The following is a 20,550-nucleotide window of genomic DNA, read 5'->3' as shown; positions in this document are numbered from 1 at the left end:
CGCCCATCCGGCCTGGATCTCCGCTCCCCCTCCCTTTTATAAATCCCTACAAATCCTTGAACGCCATGCTCTCCGCCTCCCCTATCGCATCCGTCTCCCCTCCCCCACGCGGATCCTGCATGATCTCATCCCCTTCCCCCAACTCCTCCTTTTCCTTGAAAGGATACGGATCCTGTACACCTCCCGCAAACTCGATCCTCCTCATCCGCTTGTCTCACCCATCCTCTCCCACACCCGCCCGCTGCCGCGCCTGCATTCCCACGTCCGCCGGCCGCGGTGGCTGTGCGGTTCTAGGCGCTCCAGTCCGGAGCCCCGCTGCTGCTACGGTCGCAGGTTCGAATCCTGCTTCGGGCATGGGTGTTTGTGATGTCCTTAGGTTAGTTAGGTTTAAGTAGTTCTAAGTTCTAGGGGACTGATGACCACAGCAGTTGAGTCCCATAGTGCTCAGAGCCATTTGAACCATATTTTATTCCCATGTCCCACCCGGTCTCCATCTCTCCACCCTCCTTACCCTCTCCCAAGGTGGCTTCCGCCAGCTCCCTGATGAAGTCCTCCTCCCCTCCATCTACCCCTCCTATCAACTTTGATCCCCCCCCCCCCCGCACTTCCTGTGTCCTTTCCTTTAGGCACCCTCCCTCCCTTCTCTTCCCTTCCCTTCTCTTTCCTTTTCCCCCGCCCCTCCCTCTTCCCTTCTTCCCCCGGGCTTCCCCTTCCTCCCTCCCCCTATCTCCCCTGCCCATGGCATCTGTGCTCTGCTCTCCCCTCTCCCATTCCCCTTCCTCCTCCTCCTCTCTTGGCAGGTCCCCGGACTGGCACACGCTAAGTGAACATTCGCGCGCCGGAGATCATCGCCATCAGTGTCTCGAGTGTGTGCCTTCGTTTGTGTTTAGTGTTTCTTCACCGTCACGCCACCACCGTTCACGTGGGCCGTCGCCATCATCCATGTTATGTGCGCCGTGTCAACTAGTGTTATTGATGTTTTTTTGTTTTTTAGTGTCTACATTTTTTGCCCGCCGTTTTGGCTGTATTCTCTGTGCCACCTCTATGTAATACTTATTGTCAAACCTAAGGCTGAAGAGCGGCGTACTCTGCTGCTGACAGCAGACCTTTGTATGAGGTGTTTAAAATCATAATAAAGAAAAAAAAGTCATGCCTTAGCAGTTAAATGGCTCTAATCCATTTAATTTTAACCTTTTAATTTAGTAATCTGTGAATGAAGCCAATAGATGATTGCTCCCTCTCATGCCAACTTAACCAACCAACAATGTGAGTGCATTAGAGATACTTCAAGTAAGAAGTAATTATGTGACAAATGCAATCAAGAATATTTGACTTCATGGAACAATTCCGGATGAACAGCAGTGCAAACAGTTGAAGCCATTTACTCGTATTCCTCTTGCACTAGTTCATGAACACGTCCTCGGTTTACGAGAAGCAGCAGTCAGCCCACTTAATCGTACTACAATTATTAAAACTGAGTAATCCACCCAACTAATTATTACGTAACGCTTGAGGAAGAGGAAATTCTTTTGAAGCACAAGTATCTAAAGTACTGTCAATAAACAACAACAGAACATGTTAGTTCTTTAAATATGAACGCCGCTGAAATTAAAGCCAACTACAGTTACCACATTTCTAAACGGGCGAAAGAAACATGAACAGTAACAGGTGTGCATGTTACTAATACCAAATCCTTTAGACCAACCTGTTGTTTCGTTACATATACACTAAGTAGTGCAGTCAGGTCATTGAACGTTGAACAACAGCGTAACTGTACTGGTACTTCTTCTGTAACCAGGCTGCTGGATATGCTAATACACTCCTGGAAATTGAAATAAGAACACCGTGAATTCATTGTCCCAGGAAGGGGAAACTTTATTGACACATTCCTGGGGTCAGATACATCACATGATCACACTGACAGAACCACAGACACATAGACACAGGCAACAGAGCATGCACAATGTCGGCACTAGTACAGTGTATATCCACCTTTCGCAGCAATGCAGGCTGCTATTCTCCCATGGAGACGATCGTAGAGATGCTGGATGTAGTCCTGTGGAACGGCTTGCCATGCCATTTCCACCTGGCGCCTCAGTTGGACCAGCGTTCGTGCTGGACGCGCAGACCGCGTGAGACGACGCTTCATCCAGTCCCAAACATGCTCAATGGGGGACAGATCCGGAGATCTTGCTGGCCAGGGTAGTTGACTTACACCTTCTAGAGCACGTTGGGTGGCACGGGATACATGCGGACGTGCATTGTCCTGTTGGAACAGCAAGTTCCCTTGCCGGTCTAGGAATGGTAGAACGATGGGTTCGATGACGGTTTGGATGTACCGTGCACTATTCAGTGTCCCCTCGACGACCACCAGTGGTGTACGGCCAGTGTAGGAGATCGCTTCCCACACCATGATGCCGGGTGTTGGCCCTGTGTGCCTCGGTCGTATGCAGTCCTGATTGTGGCGCTCACCTGCACGGCGCCAAACACGCATACGACCATCATTGGCACCAAGGCAGAAGCGACTCTCATCGCTGAAGACGACACGTCTCCATTCGTCCCTCCATTCACGCCTGTCGCGACACCACTGGAGGCGGGCTGCACGATGTTGGGACGTGAGCGGAAGACGGCCTGACGGTGTGCGGGACCGTAGCCCAGCTTCATGGAGACGGTTGCGAATGGTCCTCGCCGATACCCCAGGAGCAACAGTGTCCCTAATTTGCTGGGAAGTGGCGGTGCGGTCCCCTACGGCACTGCGTAGGATCCTACGGTCTTGGCGTGCATCCGTGCGTCGCAGCGGTCCGGTCCCAGGTCGACGGGCACGTGCACCTTCCGCCGACCACTGGCGACAACATCGGTGTACTGTGGAGACCTCACGCCCCACGTGTTGAGCAATTCGGCGGTACGTCCACCCGGCCTCCCGCATGCCCACTATACGCCCTCGCTCAAAGTCCGTCAACTGCACATACGGTTCACGTCCACGCTGTCGCGGCATGCTGACAGTGTTAAAGACTGCGATGGAGCTCCGTATGCCACGGCAAACTGGCTGACACTGACGGCGGCGGTGCACAAATGCTGCGCAGCTAGCGCCATTCGACGGCCAACACCGCGGTTCCTGGTGTGTCCGCTGTGCCGTGCGTGTGATCCTTGCTTGTACAGCCCTCTCGCAGTGTCCGGAGCAAGTATGGTGGGTCTGACACACCGGTGTCAATGTGTTCTTTTTTCCATTTCCAGGAGTGTACTTCACACAGACGTTCAGTCACCAGACCAATAATCTTACTGACAAACTGTCGCTGCTGTTTATAAACATCACTGCAAATTGGCCGCTCAGACTCGAGTACAGCACTCTCGTCGTGCTCGCTCTCGGCGACCACGCAGGCTCCGCACTATGACAGCAGATAACACGACCCTCCCTGCACCGCCCGCTCGCTCTCTCATTCAGCCCGCCACCTTGCGGAGACAATTCGTACAACCGCGGAATCGAACTTGAGAACTCAAGGGCAACCGACACCCTGTACGCTCTTAAATAATCTTCAAGTAAGAGACCCTCAGACCAGCGTCTCTCATCGCAAGACTAAACCACAGACCACCATCGATTACCAGGGATCGATAATCCGACCGCGGGGTGAGCGGGGCCTCAGTAACTCTCCAGCTAGTATCTAACACCGTACTTCATCTGAAAGACCAGCCACATTTACCAATTGGAAAACGGGAGGACTTGTCGACGATGCTGACTTTCCTGCCTCAACAGCAGATAGAGTTCTGCAGTAAACGTCGCAACATCTGATCCCACGAATGGAGTTGCGAAAGAACTGGAGATGAATAGTGGAAGATTTTTTCCTTTAAATTAATGTTATTTTCGCTTATAAAATATTCAAAAGATATGAGAAAAGGCTTTTGTTCACTACGGCTCTACTGTATAAATCATTGCTCTTGTACTTTTTTACTTACAATATCACAAATGAAATGTAGTGCCACTGTCTCACTGCCACCTGAAACAAAAACTTTCTTATTCGCACTTAGAACCAGTCACTTTCTCTTTCAGCAGCAAGAACGTTCTTAATTAATTATTTATTTCTTAAGTTGAGCAGCATAAAATCCAATATTATCGAGACACTACAAAGTTTTTCCCTTCCTTAAAACGTTTGCATTAGAGGTATCTCCCTCGTTTCCGTTACTGCTAGCATTATGTGCAGACTGAATAACATAGCGGATAGATTACAGTCCTATCGTAGTCGCTTCTCAATCTAATGCTTACCTCCTAAGCACTTCGACTCTTCAAAATGTTTTCTGATTCTCGCGCAAGTTTTAGGGTAACTCGATCCCGCCTACAGTCGTCTAGCGAATTTTTGCTTTCCTGCTCGAACACGTCAAAGGTGAAATAGGAATATCAGAAGGGGAGAAAAAACTTGATTTCCATTTTGGGAAGTGTACTGCATTGTTCCAGCAAGACTTCACAACAGTAAAAACTGAGGTAACAATAGTGGAAGTAAAATAGTGCTCCGGATTTTGAAAATGTGGAAGGGAACTAGGCACCACACGAATTCCAGCTCTGATTTAGGTTCTGTTCTTTTTCTTGGTTCATCTACAGTGCAAATAACATTCACCTGTTCAATTAATACACCTCTGTTATTAACATTTGCATTTTCGAGATCCAACAGCATATTGTTATATAACATGAAGGTAATAGCGGTCCTAGAGACGGATGACGGAAAAGTTTTGTTTTTGTTTTTTTATAAAAAAAAGAGCTGTTGTAAGAAGCTTCAGTCACTGGGAACACCTTCTCGAGTAGCACCAATTCGGTAACAAATTGGTGCCTGGTACACTCTAAAGTGTCACTTTCCCGAGAGTTCTTTAATAATCTATTAAGCTGTCCTGAACAGCCGTTACTCTTCAGTAATTTCATTAATACAGTAATATAGGTAACACGCCATAATATACCGTAATGAGACGGTCTTTGTTCTCAGTGTATATAAATGACCTGTCACACGGAATGACATGTGATACAACAGCGTGTCCATCACTGTGAAATTTTCTGACTGGTGTTCTTGCTCACACAATATTCTTGATCTATAACTACATGTATACCCCGCAAGCTTCCTTAAGCTTGTAGGTAACAATATTCTAGTAGTTTTTCATTTGTAGGTTGTACGAGTTACGTTCCCCACCTATGTGATTTTGTCCCCTAAGAAATACAAATGGCTTTTCTCAGCACCCTAATGAAATCTTTTTTAAGCTATGTAGGAAAAGACGGCTAGAAATAATTTTAGTCTTTTCGTTTTCATGGCGTATTCAATGTTTATCACGAGCTAGAGAGTGAGTGAGTGAAAGAGGGAGAGGAAGGGAGGGGGAGAGAGAGAGAGACAGACAGACAAGGCTGTTGCCATATGGTGCCTATAATGTGAACTTGAAATAGATAAGCCATGGACTGTCAACACTAGTGAGTCTGTGAGTGAGTAGAAAAACTTAAAAACGGCTAGTTATTTTTCAAAATGAGCATCAGCGGTATAGGTATAGCTAATGAAAGATTGTCCTTGCTTTAGCCACATAATACTAGCATTATTAGTAATTACCTGTCATTTGATGGAGAAGGAGATGTTCCGTCTTTCCTGGAAAAATTAAAATTATTTCTGAACTTAAATAAAGGAAAAAGAGCTTTGTCTTGAAATTTGGAGGATGACACAGCATTGATTATTGATAATAATTTCGGGTTATTGTAAGTAAAAAGCATACGGTAGTTCGGTCGATACTGGAATACAGTGAAAGTTATTTCAAGAGAACTTTTACTCGTTATCAAGATTCCAGACTGCTACTTTTTTAAGAACTTTGTTAAAGCTTTTCGGTGAAGGAGACTAAGGCAGTTCCCGGTTCATATATGTCGTTAATTTCACATCCGACGAAACTGCACATGCCGGCCGGAATGGCCAAGCGGTTCTAGGCGCTACAGTCTGGAACCGCGCGACCTCTACGGTCGCAGGTTCGAATCCTACCTCGGGCATGGATGTGTGTGATGTACTTAGGTTAGTTAAGTTTAAGTAGTTCTAAGTTCTAGGGGACTAATGACCTCAGAAGTTAAGTCCCATAGTGCTCAGAGCAATTTACAGCCAAACTGCACATACATAGGGACCGATTACGATTTTTTAAAAAGAGAGGCGTAGTTCGACGTGTTCCACTCAGGTCACTAAAATAACACATCCACTTCCAGAGGTCAGTGCGCTAGCTGGATACATGCAGTGGCAGCAGTGATATTTACATGGTAATTCCGGTTTGCCACCACGTAATGCGTGAGAGGGAATATCAATTTTTTAAAAGTAAAATTCTGTTTCTTCTGAAACATTCATCTTAATTTCACCGATTATTGCGTTACTAACAGCAATTTCGCCTTGTATACTTGTGGATACATGTTTGGCATGATATCCGGGCGACTCATCTTTTATATATTTACTCCGTAAAATGCTTCGTTCGCCTCACGGACGTAGTCTCATAAACTTCACATTTGTGCCTCTATATGGTTTCTGTTTCTCTGATTTTATCATCGCGGACTTTTCGCTAGACGTACATGGGAACACCTAATACGTTGCTGACCCTTCCGGCAATGTGCAGTCTCGAAATTTTGAAAGGAGGCCCAAGCCACCCTCTGATACACAACGCTCTTCTAGAACAATCTGCCATTGGAGTTTGTTGATCTCTGTAACGTTGTGGCTTTTAGCCAAAAAATTAGACCTGACAAGAACAACTCTTCGTTGTTCCTTCACTATCTGTTCTATTGATCTGATAATTGTCTCGGACTGATGAGGATTACTGAACAATCGGTCGAATTATTGATTTGCTAGTAGATACCTTCGTGGATCAGTTACATTTCCTTCAAATTCTTCCCATGATTTTCTACATGGCACCTGGCTTTCCTGCAATTAGTTTTAGGTGATCATTTCCGTATAGACCGCTATGATCCGTTACTCTTAGGTATTTCAGGTTTGTTACTGTTTCCATTGATAATTGATAGTGGTTTAATAAATTTCGCGCTCATTTCATGCGTGATACATTCAATTTATTTTCGTTGAAGTTGAACAGGCAGGCCCTGAACTAATCATCCATACTCTGAAAGCCTTCCTTGATTCCGCTGCAGTTCTCTGCCGTCGCAACCTCTCGTTAGACAACAACGTCGCGCTTGAAATTCCTTATGTGCGTGGGTCCTCTGGGACGTTGTGAATTTCGTGGACAAACGGTGCAAACCGAGCTTTGCAGGGTCGCTGGTACCGAGTCCATGTTGATTCCTACATACAAGATTTTAGTTCTCCTAAGAGGTTAATCAGTGTTGAACGAAAACATTATGACCGTCAGCTTAGTACTTTGTTTGTCCATCTTTGGAACGAAATAGGTCACTGATTCTGCGTATTAGGGATCGCCCGATAGTGATCCAGGTGGGTTTCTTAGGATTTACATCAGGCGAATTTGGGCGCCGCGGCATGAACTTTAGTTCACCATAATGCTTCTCACTCCACTGTAGCATGGTTCTGGCTTCGAGATACGGACAATTATACACTCCTGGAAATGGAAAAAAGAACACATTGACACCGGTTTGTCAGACCCACCATACTTGCTCCGGACACTGCGAGAGGACTGTACAAGCAATGATCACACGCACGGCACAGCGGACACACCAGGAACCGCGGTGTTGGCCGTTGAATGGCGCTAGCTGCGCAGCATTTGTGCACCACCGCCGTCAGTGTCAGCCAGTTTGCCGTGGCATACGGAGCTCCATCACAGTCTTTAACACTGGTAGCATGCCGCGACAGCGTGGACGTGAACCGTATGTGCAGTTGACGGACTTTGAGCGAGGGCGTATAGTGGGCATGCGGGAGGCCGGGTGGACGTACCGCCGAATTGCTCAACACGTGGGGCGTGAGGTCTCCACAGTACATCGATGTTGTCGCCAGTGGTCGGCGGAAGGTGCACGTGCCCGTCGACCTGGGACCGGAACGCAGCGACGCACGGATGCACGCCAAGACCGTAGGATCCTACGCAGTGCCGTAGGGGACCGCACCGCCACTTCCCAGCAAATTAGGGACACTATTGCTCCTGGGGTATCGGCGAGGACCATTCGCAACCGTCTCCATGAAGCTGGGCTACGGTCCCGCACACCGTCAGGCCGTCTTCCGCTCACGCCCCAACATCGTGCAGCCCGCCTCCAGTGGTGTCGCGACAGGCGTGACTGGAGGGACGAATGGAGACGTGTTGTCTTCGGCGTTGGGAGTTGCTTCTGCCTTTGTGCCAATGATGGTCGTATGCGTGTTTGGCGCCGTGCAGGTGAGCGCCACAATCAGGACTGCATACGACCGAGGCACACAGGGCCAACACCCGGCATCATGGTGTGGGGAGCGATCTCCTACACTGGCCGTACACCACTGGTGATCGTCGAGGGGACACTGGATAGTGCACGGTACATCCAAACCGTCATCGAACCCATCGTTCTACCATTCCTAGACCGGAAAGGGAACTTTCTGTTCCAACAGGACAATGCACGTCCGCATGTATCCCGTGCCACCCAGCGTGCTCCAGAAGGTGTAAGTCAACTACCCTGGCCAGCAAGATCTCCGGATCTGTCCCCCATTGAGCATGTTTGGGACTGGATGAAGCGTCGTCTCACGCGGTCTGCACGTCCAGCACGAACGCTGGTCCAACTGAGGCGCCAGGTGGAAATGGCATGGCAAGCCGTTCCACAGGACTACATCCAGCATCTCTACGATCGTCTCCATGGGAGAATAGCAGCCTGCATTGCTGCGAAAGGTGGATATACACTGTACTAGTGCCGACATTGTGCATGCTCTGTTGTCTGTGTCTATGTGCCTGTGGTTCTGTCAGTGTGATCATGTGATGTATCTGACCCCAGGAATGTGTCAATAAAGTTTCCCCTTCCTAGGACAATGAATTCACGGTGTTCTTATTTCAATTTCCAGGAGTGTAGTTCTAAAAGATGACATCGCCGTCGGGGAAGACATCAAGCGTGAAGGTATGGAGGTGGTTCGCAGCTCTTAGCATGTCTTCTATTACAACCACAGGTCCCGTTCAAGAGCAGGGAATTTGTCCCGCTGCATAACATTTCTCCCACCAGCCTGGGCCGTGGCACGCTTCACGTTTCGAGCCGCCCTTCACCTCGATGACGGCGTTTGTGGTGACGACTATCGACCTCGCGTAGCAAAAATGTGACTCACCCGAAGAGCCTATATGTTTCCCTTGATCGACAGTCGAGTCCCGATGGACCCGTGCCTATCGCAATCGTAATTGACGATGTTGTTGTGTCAACATGTAACACGGAGGGGTGATCCGCTGCGCAGCTCCATGTTTGACAGTGTGCGATGAACGTCGTGCTCCGGAACACCTGTGCCTGCACCAGCATTGTTCTCTTTCGGCAGAGATGCCACAGATCACCGTCTACCCTACTTTACAGAGGAGACAAACTGCCGAACCCCACATTCTGTGAAGACCCTTGGAGTACAACCATTTAGCGTGTAGTGGTGGTTTCACTGCCCTTATACCTCTTTCCGTAGAGTCTCACAGCAGTAACACGTAAACATTCGACCATCTTCACAGTTTACGAGTTACTCGTTCATAGGCTCTGCGTAATAATAACTGCCGTTTCTCAAAGTCGCTTATCTGAATGGATTTCCCCACTTCCGACCATACCTTTGGTAGGATGATATCCTGCCCACGTCTGCTCAGCTTACGTACTTACGTTGCCGCATCACGTGCTGGCAACGACGCGAGGCGTCGCGGTGGGCAGCGGTCGAAATGTTTTGGCTTATCGGTGTATTACCTCTGCATATTTTTTTGCAGGTAATCTTCAGGCATATAGCCCCATAATTATGTGTGTCTGTCCATAATGCTCCTTGCAAAACAGGAACGAAATGCGCCATATTGCAATCGTTTGGCGCCTTACATTGCTGCAATGACTTGCGATAATCCGCTGCCCGTAAGGGAGCAGAGTGCGAATGTCTCTCCGCAGTTGATCGCCTTAGCAGGTTTTTTTTATTTCGCAGTTACACAACTCACTATTTCTCAGTACAATGATCATGAGAAGATCATGAGAAGATTTATCTCTGATATATTTCGTTTCTTTGCTAGTCACTGAGGTGCTTATCAGGTGATTTCTATCCTTATACTGGTCTTATGTAAGGCCGAAATTTGTTACAGTAGTTACTCACGTACGTTGGCAAAAATTTTCATTGCAATTAGTCGACCATTTCTCATTTAGCTCTCCTTCTGCTTAGTATAGTTGGGTTTGGCACCAGTTTTTGACTTCGCTTACATCTGTTTTGCATAAGAATTAATGACTCATCAACAAATTGACACAATATTGAATAAATGATTTCTCTCTCCTTATACCGTCCAGCAGTGCTGATCTGGATGTCTCCTGATGCAAGTATTTAGTGACTTAGGGAATGAAAACATAACTTAACCATCGAAAATCCACAGATGATTCGTGAATACAATTTCCATTTCAAATCTCAGTAAACGGCCAAATGACTCCGCAGCACATTTACTAAGCACCGAACGCCACAACCGCTGTTGTCACCCTACATTTTTGCATCTGAAACCTAATTTCATACTAAAAGATAATACTTATTTCTAATGTTTAGAGGTTACAAAAGTAATCCAGTGAGTGGTCTCTGATGCATGAGAATATTGGCCCACTGTGATTAGAATCAACAATTCAAAATCGTATTGCTGAGCAGCGGAATGTGTGACCACCCTAGTAGGGCTGTTGGCGCCATAGGTAGTGAACAGAGAAAGCTATCGCAGCTGGCCACGGCAGTCGAGTTTACATGTCTCCTCATCTGTGTCGGTATCTTACAGAACCTCACTGACACTCTTTCGCACGTGTGCGCTGCACTAGTTGGTGTATTAGGCTTCTGAGAGGTAGTCACACTAACGGGATTGGACCGCGCATTTCAGAAAAAATTTCGCATATACAGGCCATGGAACTGATTTACAAGCCACCATGGCTCCTCGTGACAGAAGGAATGTTTGTGAGTAGTTTCACAATGAGCAAGTAGCATTGTAAGTTTTCAGTACACAACGTTTAATAATGCGGCAGTTGTTTTATAATTCGATTGAGGGTAATAATTCTTGCTCTACAGCGCTACGAAATTAAAATATGACATATGTCACTATAATCAGCTTCCACTGAACAAAAATTGAGAAACTTCCTGGAAGATTATAACTGTGTGCGGAACCAAGACTCAAACTCGTGACCTTTGACTTTCGCAGGCAAGTGCTCTACCGCGTGAGCTACCCAAGCACGACTCACGCGCCGTCCTCACAACTTTACATCCACCAGTACTTCGTCTCCTGCTTTCCTAACTTCACTGAAGCTCTCCTGCGAAACTGGAAGAACTAGCACTCCTAGAATTTCAGGAGGCCAAGCCTTATGACGGGAAGTAAACCTAACGATCGCAACTCTTTTTTTCTTTTTTTCCTATTTTTTCTTTTTTTTGTGTTATAGGAGGATACACAACCAGCTCTAATCGACATCAGGCAAATCCAGGCTTCCTCCTAAAGTAGAACATTTACCAGTACAAAACAAGAACATGTTAGGACGTAGAATCAGTATCGGAATAGCGTAAGCACTTCTAAACAAGGAACAACTTGTGAATCCCAAACGGCGAAAGCTTACCATTGCCTAACTGACATATCGAGGTCCTTAAGAAGCAAAGGTGTCTCAGTGGACAAGCTAAGACGTTGTTCAATGAGCTTATTTTGGTCAGTTACAGATGACTTTAGTAGAGATACGGAAAGTGTTGCTAAGATGACCGTCATGACATACTAAAAGCCAAATATAGTGGGTAATAATGAAATTTCGGAAACAGTTTCCAACGGTAGAAATGAAGTGACTGCAAGCATTATTAGTCAATCACTGGCATGAGTTCTAGGTACTCACATTTAGCAAACAGTGAACATAAAAAATGTTTTAACTCCCACGCTAGGAAGATATGTTCTAAAAATTATGAAGAAGAAATGCATTCGGACACCTATTAGCGGACATTAATATGGGGTGTTTTCACCTTCTGCCACACTGATGCCTTGACTCTGGTGAGGACATTTTTAATGGGATGTCTAAGTGTTTATGGGGGAATGGTAATCCATTACCTCTCAAGAGTCGAAATCAGAAAATAAAATGATATCGGACACCGTGGTCTAGAGCTAAGTCGACGTTCTTACTCATTCCAAATGCCGTTCGATTCACTTCGCGGGCCAGCCCATTTCACAACTGTTACTATCATTATTGTTACCATTTTCATTATTATTATTATTATTACAGTTATGACTATTAGCGGCAGCAACAGTAGTAATGCTAGAACTGATAGTATTAATTATATTCGTTCATAGTCAGTATTATTTAATCACATAATTACGATGGAAAGTAAATCATTTTATTACCATTTGTCATATTAAAACAGTTATTTCTTGGGATACTGTGATGCAAAAATTGAACTGAAAGTGTGAAGCATGGTCTGATGTAAGCGAAGGCCTCATGGCCATGATAAGATATGGTTAAATAAGTAATGAACAGATTTGTTACAGGTATTGGTTGTGGACGAGGGTGGCGAACAATTAGAAGAAAAACAGTTATTGGAACTAAAACCGTTAAATACTAAAGAAGAATCCTTCATGACTTCGTTGTTTTCATGTACCGTACCTATAACATATTTGGTTTGTGATTAAACCTTTTCGTTTTGCATGTTTGTATTTCGGATGCTATGGGTTTATTTATCGATCGTCATTTGTTATTTGTAGTTCACTGTCACTATTTGAGTTTATCTAATGTAATTTTCTCATTTCTACATAGTGAGTGGAGCAGTGGAAGGTAGAAAATGGAGTGCAAGGAGGAGAAATCGGAACATTTGTAACACATTCTACATTTTGAGGTTAATAGAGGTTTGACAGCAGCGAAGATGCTGAGGAACAATTACGTCTTCTGTGAGAATAATGCCATTGTACCGAGCACGACAGGAAAATGGTGTTCATCTTTTTAAGGAGTGTCCTTTTTTGCACTAAGGATTTTTTGCACACTTTTTTGCACTCTCTAAATTCCGGAAGACCTTCGAGGTTTAATGAAGGTTGCTTAACCGCATTACTCCAGAATGATCCACGTCAGTGTACTCAAGAGATGGCGAATGTGATGGACTGTGATCATCCGAACATAGTGCGACATTTGCACACAATGGAGAAGGTTAAAAAATTGGGTGTATGGGTAACGGTTGCTCAAAGCCAAAATCACTAAAATCAGACTGTGGCCATAAGTGCGTCTTTGCTTCCTCGTCATCAACTTCCTCATGATTAACACTGACTATTCGTATCCTATATCGTTACTGATGACCAGAAATGGTGTCTTTATGCCAACATAAGGAAAAGAAAAGAGTGGTTGAACGGAAACAAAGCAATCACTCCCCGTACAAAGATCTGATCGCATTCGCAGTAGATAATGTTAAGCGTCTGGTAGAAAGGCGTCGTTGTTCTACTAAGAACTGCTTCCCCGAGGTACAGCCATCACTGCTGACATTCACTGTCAACAAGCGTGACGTGTTGCAGATGCTGTTCAAGAACAACGACCAGGATGACTGCGTGAAGTGATGTTACTCCATGGTAACGGCCGCCCGCATTCTGCCGGACAGACAGACAGTAGTGTATAGAAGGTGGGTTAGGAAATCATTACGCACTCAACTTCTCACCAGACCTTGCGCACTCTGCTTTTCACCTTTGGAGCTCTCTGTCGAACAACCTTCAAGGAACTTCCTTCCCGCAAGAAAATGCGTTTCGAACATGTCTCGATGATTTCTTCGACTCAAAACCATGTTTTTTCTACACTCACGGAATCTGAAAGTTACCCCAGTGTTGGCAGACTGTTGTAAATACTGAAGGAATATATACTGTTGATGAGTAAAGTATCTGTTATGTGTATATGTTGTCACTGTTGAACTTCCGAAAAACTCAGCGAACTTCCGCCACAACCAAACAGATTTCATTGCTGCAAGACTAACACATTATAAAAATGGCAACTGCTGTCTGTCGTCTTCTCCGTGGTGATCTACATCCGTGAGTTCACTCTCTTCAGATACTCGTAAAAAGAGATTCACTTCCCCTTTCCCATTTCTCCATGACTGTCCGTGGAGCATTTCTGTAGTACAAACGTATACTAAGGTACGTCACAGTAAGTTATGCAATAATATGTTAGGCCACGTAACTTCCGTTCAGTATTGTACTATACTTTAGAGCTGGGCATATATATATATATATATATATATATATATATATATATATATATATATATATATATTCTCCAAAGAAGTCACATAGTATCTGTAAATAACAGTCGGAACGTTCCACCACTCCTTTCATTTCCCGACGATATAAACAAACGACAGACAGGTACACAAAACGGGTCAGAGCACTGTTGCAAAAACAACGAAACCAGCGTGCCTAATTTAAACGAAAGGGAAGTCTTCAAGGTTGATGATCTGTTTACAGAAGCTCGAAATTTAGCGTAGACGTCAATGAGATGACAGTTTACAAAACGAAACTTTATCTCGAGACTGGCAGAAAATCCAAAGAGATTCTGGTGATATGTAAAGTGCGCTAGTGGCAATGCAAAATCAATGCCTCCTCTAAGCGATATCAATGCAAATACTATCGACAACAGTGCTGATAATGCTGAGTTACTAAACACAGTTTTCCGAAATTCCTTCACCAAAGAAAACGAAATAAGTATTCTAGAATTCGAATCAAGAACAGCTGCCAACATGAGTAACTTAGACATCCTCGGAGTAGTGAAGCAACTTAAATCACTTAGTAAAAGCAAGTCTTCCGGTCCAGACTGTATACCAATTAGGTTCCTTTCAGAGTATACTGATACAACAGCTGTGTACTTAACAATCGTACACAACCGCTCGTTCGACACGAGATTCGTACCCAAAGACTGGCAAGTTGCACAGGTCACCCCAATATTCAACCAAGGTAGCATGAGTAATCAACTAAGTTACAGGCCCGTATGATTATCGTCAATATGCTATAGGATTGTGGAACATGTACTGCTTTGGAACATTATGAATTACCTCGAAGAGAACGGTCTTTTGACACATAGTCAACACGCATTTAGAAAACATCGTTCCTGTGAAAAACAAATAAAGTGTACAGTGCTACTGACGAGAGATTTCAAACTGATTCCGTATTTCTAGATTTCCTGAAGGCATTTGTACCACAGCCGGAAGGTGTGGCCGAGCGGTTCTAGGCGCTACAGTCTGGAACTGCGCGACCGCTCCGGTCTCAGGTTCGAATCATGTCTCGGGCATGGATGTGTGTGATGTCCTTAGGTTAGTTAGGTTTAAGTAGTTCGAAGTTCTAGGGGACTGATGACCTCAGAAGTTAAGTCCCATAGTACTCAGAGGCATTTGAACCATTTTAACTGTACCACACAAGCGGCTTTTAGTGAAATAGGGTGCTTATGCAATATTTCGTTTCAGTTACGTGACTTGATTCGTGATTTCCCGTCAGAGAGGTCACAGTTCGTAGTAACTGATGAAAAGTCATCCAAAAAAACAGAAGTGATTTGTGGCACTTCCCAAGGTGGTGTAATCGCTCTGCTGTTCCTTATCTATATTAACGATTTTGGAGACAATCTGAGCAGCCGTCGTAGACTGTTTGCAGATGATGCTGTCGGTTATCGTAAACTCATCAGAAAATCAAAACAAACTGAAAAACGATATAGAAAAGATATCTGTATGATGCTAGTATTGGCAGTTGACCAGTAATAATGATAAGTGTGAGGTCCTTATCATGAGTGCTACAAGGAATCCGTAAAACGTCGGTTACACGATAAATGATTCTGTTCTATAGGCCGTAAATTAATCTAAATACCTAGGAATTACAGTTACGAACAACTTAAATTCGAAAGAACACACAGAGTATGCTGTGGGGAAGGCAAACCAAAGACTGCGTTTTGTATCAAAACTCTTAGAAAACCTAACAGATGGACTTAAGAGACTGCCTACACCACGCTTGTCCGTCCTCTTTTGGACTACTGCTGCTCGCTCTGTAATCTTTACCTCGTAGGATTAACAGAGTACATCGAGTAAACTGCAAAGAAAAGCAGCGCGTTTTCTTTGTCGTGAATTAGGAGAGACAGACACTGACATGGTGCAGGATTTGGGATGGACATCATTGAGACAAAGGCGTTTTACGTTGCTGCGGAAGCTTCTCATTAAATTTCAATCGCCAACTTTCTGTACCGAATGCGAAAATATTTTGTCGACGTTGAACTACATACGGAGAAACGATCATCATAATTAAGTAAGGAAAGTCAGAGCTCACGCTGAAAGATACGGTTACTCGTTCCATTTTCGCGATCTGTTCAGAATAATACAGATTTATTGTGAAGATAGTTCGATGGACCACCTGCCAGGAGCTTTAGTGTGATTTGCAGAGTACCCGTGTAAATGTAGATGTAGATTTGCGTCTTGGTCGCCGGAGTCATTTGAGAATCGCTGTATGAACTTCCTCATCGTTGTAAAATCTTTTTGTCAACGGATATTCTTTCAGATTTCCGAAAAGTTGAAGATCACGATGGGTGAGATATGTCTTCCTAGCAGGTCAGCATCGCCCACATAAGTACGGCCTCGGTGAAATTTTTAAATATATTCCTCAACTGCTGGACGCTACATTCCATTTGGTCAATATAACACCCGAATTTCACAATGAACCGTTGATGAATTTATGTTTTTTGCCTAAACGAATTGTATCGTTCCGTGTAATTCATTTCTGTAGTACGTTTCCCTTTGCCGCACTGTGTTGTATCTGTAACGCGCTTTGCAGCAGAGCTATGTTTGCAAGAAGTACAGAATACTTTCTTTTTTGACGATGCGCTAACCTTGTTGCTCAATGATCTTATCGCGGGACGACCTGTTTAACTTACTTATTGAAGTCTCTACGTAGTTCACAGAATGCTGGAAGGAGGTGGAGAACAGGAATATTCTAGGGGGAGGTGAAGAACAACTTATGTGAAAAGAAAAAAAAGTGATGTTACAGGTAGACAATGTGGATTAACGGATGAATGAGTTCGAAGAAGAGCACACAATCGAATTAAAACAGTCAGATGCAAATGAAAATTGCTTAATGACCTGCTCTGACTTCATGTACCGATAACCAAACTCGTCTACGCGACACTAGCTGTCTTACTTCAAAGCCGCCGAGTAGAACTTGTGACACAAGTTAACACTGTTTCCCAAATTCTTCGCTGGGGGTGATGCATAGTGGTTTTCGTTCTCTAGGAATTTTCAAAAACCTCAATATGTCCTCGGTATGGTACATGTGGGTGCATGATATATTACTCCTAAAGCTTTCTAGAATCTGTTTCATTAATTTGTTTACTGAATCAAAGGACAAGGTAGTGTGGAAACTTTGTTATCGTTTTACGGTGTAATTTCGATGAAGAAAGATCTTTTGCCATTGAATCTCACTGACCAGGTGAAATACAAACCTGCGTCGGAGATAGTGCTTCATACGACTCAGTTTCATTCGGAGGAAGATAGATTTTAAGATTTCACGGACAGCACAGTCCATAGAAACGGACCACAAGCTCGGATTACGGAAGGAGTGTGAAAAGAAACTGGACGTGCTCTTTTCAATGCCATTATCCCGACATTAGCATGGAGCGATTCAGAGTAACATTAGAGAAACTAAATCGGGAGGGCCGTGCGAGGATTTGAATCATCGTCCTCCTGAATATGAGTTCAGTGTGCTGGCCACTGCGCCACCTCATTACGTAACTCCATTCAAAGGTTTCCAGCAACTATTTACTAGGTATTAGAAATGGGCACTGCGGAATGTATTGCTTTGATTTCTCAGTCAGCAGTATTGGAGTGAGATGCAATGCTAACTTGTTGGAGGACGCTGAATCTTTTTATCTGGGCGAGAGCGAGAAGGTTTTTTTCGAAGGAGGGGGGAGAACAGAAAGCGCAGTCAGCACCATCAGTCCTGAACACTCATCCAACAGGATGTCCCATGACTTACTGATTCATATGGCAGATCCCCCATCGCACAGGTCCAAAGTGTATGTCGCCTACTTCTGTCATGTGCGAATTTGTTTTCAGGTATCCTTAACAGTTTTCTCATTATATTTCTTTCGACGTCGCTTCTGGCTGCAATTTGTAACTGTACAATTTCTGCCGAAGCCAAGTTCTTAGGTAGACTGGCGAGTACTTTTGTGTTAATTTTGTGTTTTTTTTTCGAGTGTAATTGCGTCTTCGTATAGTCGCTTTAAGTGAGTGGATTCCGCCAGGTATTTATGAGTGGATGTCAGGTGTTACGGGGAACAGTAATCAATGTGAAACTGAAATAGATGTAGACGATGTGTACGGTACGAAAAACGGGACGAGAGGAAAGGAAATTATTTAAGTATACGGGTGGAGATTATGTTTATAGCGTTATGAAATAAGCTTCAATTCTTTGAAGTTAGCTCTGCCCTACAAATAAATAAATTCCGTTAGCTTTAATTGAATTTGCGAGTGATAATATCCCTAGTTACAGAGAACGAGAATGGGGTCTGAAGCTTATGCCTGTACTATACTTCGGGAACTATCAGTAATAAACAAAGAATTATTAAGACTTGACTCTTTAATTCCATCCAGGACATGAGGGCGATAATGATCGAAGCATTATCGGAAAGGTATCGGCCATTTGCTGGTACCAGGTTCTGCTCTTCCAGTTGTTTAAAACAACATTCGAACATCCATGACCAAAGACAGCCATAATTGAGATGTCCAATGAGAAGTCGAATTTTACGAAACCTAAAGAAACGTTGTCGCTAATCCTTGTTCTGAATGTACCGACTACGCTGAAGATTAGGCCGGAAGAGGTGGTCACCTAAAAATTGCTTGGAGTTTAACAAGTTAACGTTCACAGTGGAGAAACAATTAGGGTAGATGATGGACAAAGGAGGACCTAGTCTGTTGCGGTAGATGGATAAATCTGTTAGCTGTAAAAGAGTTCAAAATTTTATTAAATTTTTTCTACTGCTGCTGCTACAGTATACTTTTCCTGTACCGTGCAAGAGTTACGCAGGAGTTGGCGTATTTTAGGGGAACTCTGTCTCGTTAGTGAACAGTTAAAGGTATTTGATGCTAGACTTGTTTTCCAGTGGCGGAATCTGCAGCTGTTGTTTCGTGTTGAAAACTGTTAAAAATTTACAGACTTTGTAATGACTGAATATTTCCACAGGGCATACCTAAAAGGGACGTGAACGCGAACGTACATGTGTTGCCTAACGAGTTCGGAAACCTGTTATATTGAACGCGGCGACACTGAATTGCGTACCACATTAACACAATAGCGCAGTATTTCAGCCACGAAAAGCGTAAAACATATGAAGGACAAAAGTGGAGTGTGATAAAGGCATTGCAGCCTCTGTCGTATGAAAACTGACTGTAGCCGTGGGATGAGTCAATCCGACATGTAAAATACGGTGCAAACTGCAATTCGTAGCGGTGTACTGTACACGTACTGGAAGTTTGATGTCATTTACCGCTGTACCTCCTTCCTTATTATGACAGACTCTTTAGAATTAGTGATTTTCTTCGTAAAGGAAGAGTGTACTTTTCCTCAAGGTGATTCCTATAGGATGGCTGAACTGGCCCTTACAGTTCACCACTTTCCCATCTCCTTCACGACACGCAGTGATGTTAGGGGTGTCATACACCTCATTCATCTTCTGGTACTAGGCCATATTGTATGGGTACCAAGTGTGGTGGCAGTTGCTCGAGGCATAGCAGAGCTCTACTAAAACACACATACATAATATCAGTTATACTGTAAATGGACCATAACACAAAATAACGAGCACTATGTAGGAATTATCCCAATAGGACGGCAATCGGTACACGAAGTATACGTGACAGGAAAACAAATGATTACATTTTCTGCAAAATTTGATGATTTAATCAAGTGAAAGAGCTTCAAAAATTTTTACGAGTCAGTAACGCATTGGTCCACTTCAGGCCCTTGTTGAAGCCATTATTCGGCTGGGAATAGCTTGACAATTTTTGTTTTGCTTCTGAGGGATATGCTGCCAAATTATGTCCAATTAGCGCGTCGGACTGTCAAAATCCCGAATTTGTCCCACTGCTGTCTAGGGTGTCTCCAGGCACGGCATCAGCCCCAAATCTCATTGACTGGAGTAGAATTGTCTGTGGTGATCAGTCCCGCTTCGAAATGAGCCTCGATACCAAAGAATACGTATCTGGAGACACCAAGTATAGCGGACCGTTTCAGCAAGCTAATGCTAGCCTGCACCTGGCAAGAGTTTCTACCGCTTGTCTCCGTGCTTGTTAAACCCTACTTTCCCTAGCAATGTCGTCGGATCTCTCCCAGCTGACAATGTTGGAGCATTGTGGGCAGTGCACGCCAACCATCTGGGGATTTTGACAATCCAACAGGCCAATTGGACAGAATTTGGCACGATATCCCTCAGGAGAACATTCAACAAATCTGTCAATCAAATCC

This window comes from Schistocerca cancellata, chromosome 8, assembly GCF_023864275.1.
Source record: "Schistocerca cancellata isolate TAMUIC-IGC-003103 chromosome 8, iqSchCanc2.1, whole genome shotgun sequence".
In the NCBI taxonomy this organism is placed as follows: Eukaryota; Metazoa; Arthropoda; class Insecta; order Orthoptera; family Acrididae; genus Schistocerca; species Schistocerca cancellata.
The sequence above is the reverse complement of the archived record's forward strand: the minus strand, read 5'-3'. Positions refer to the sequence as shown.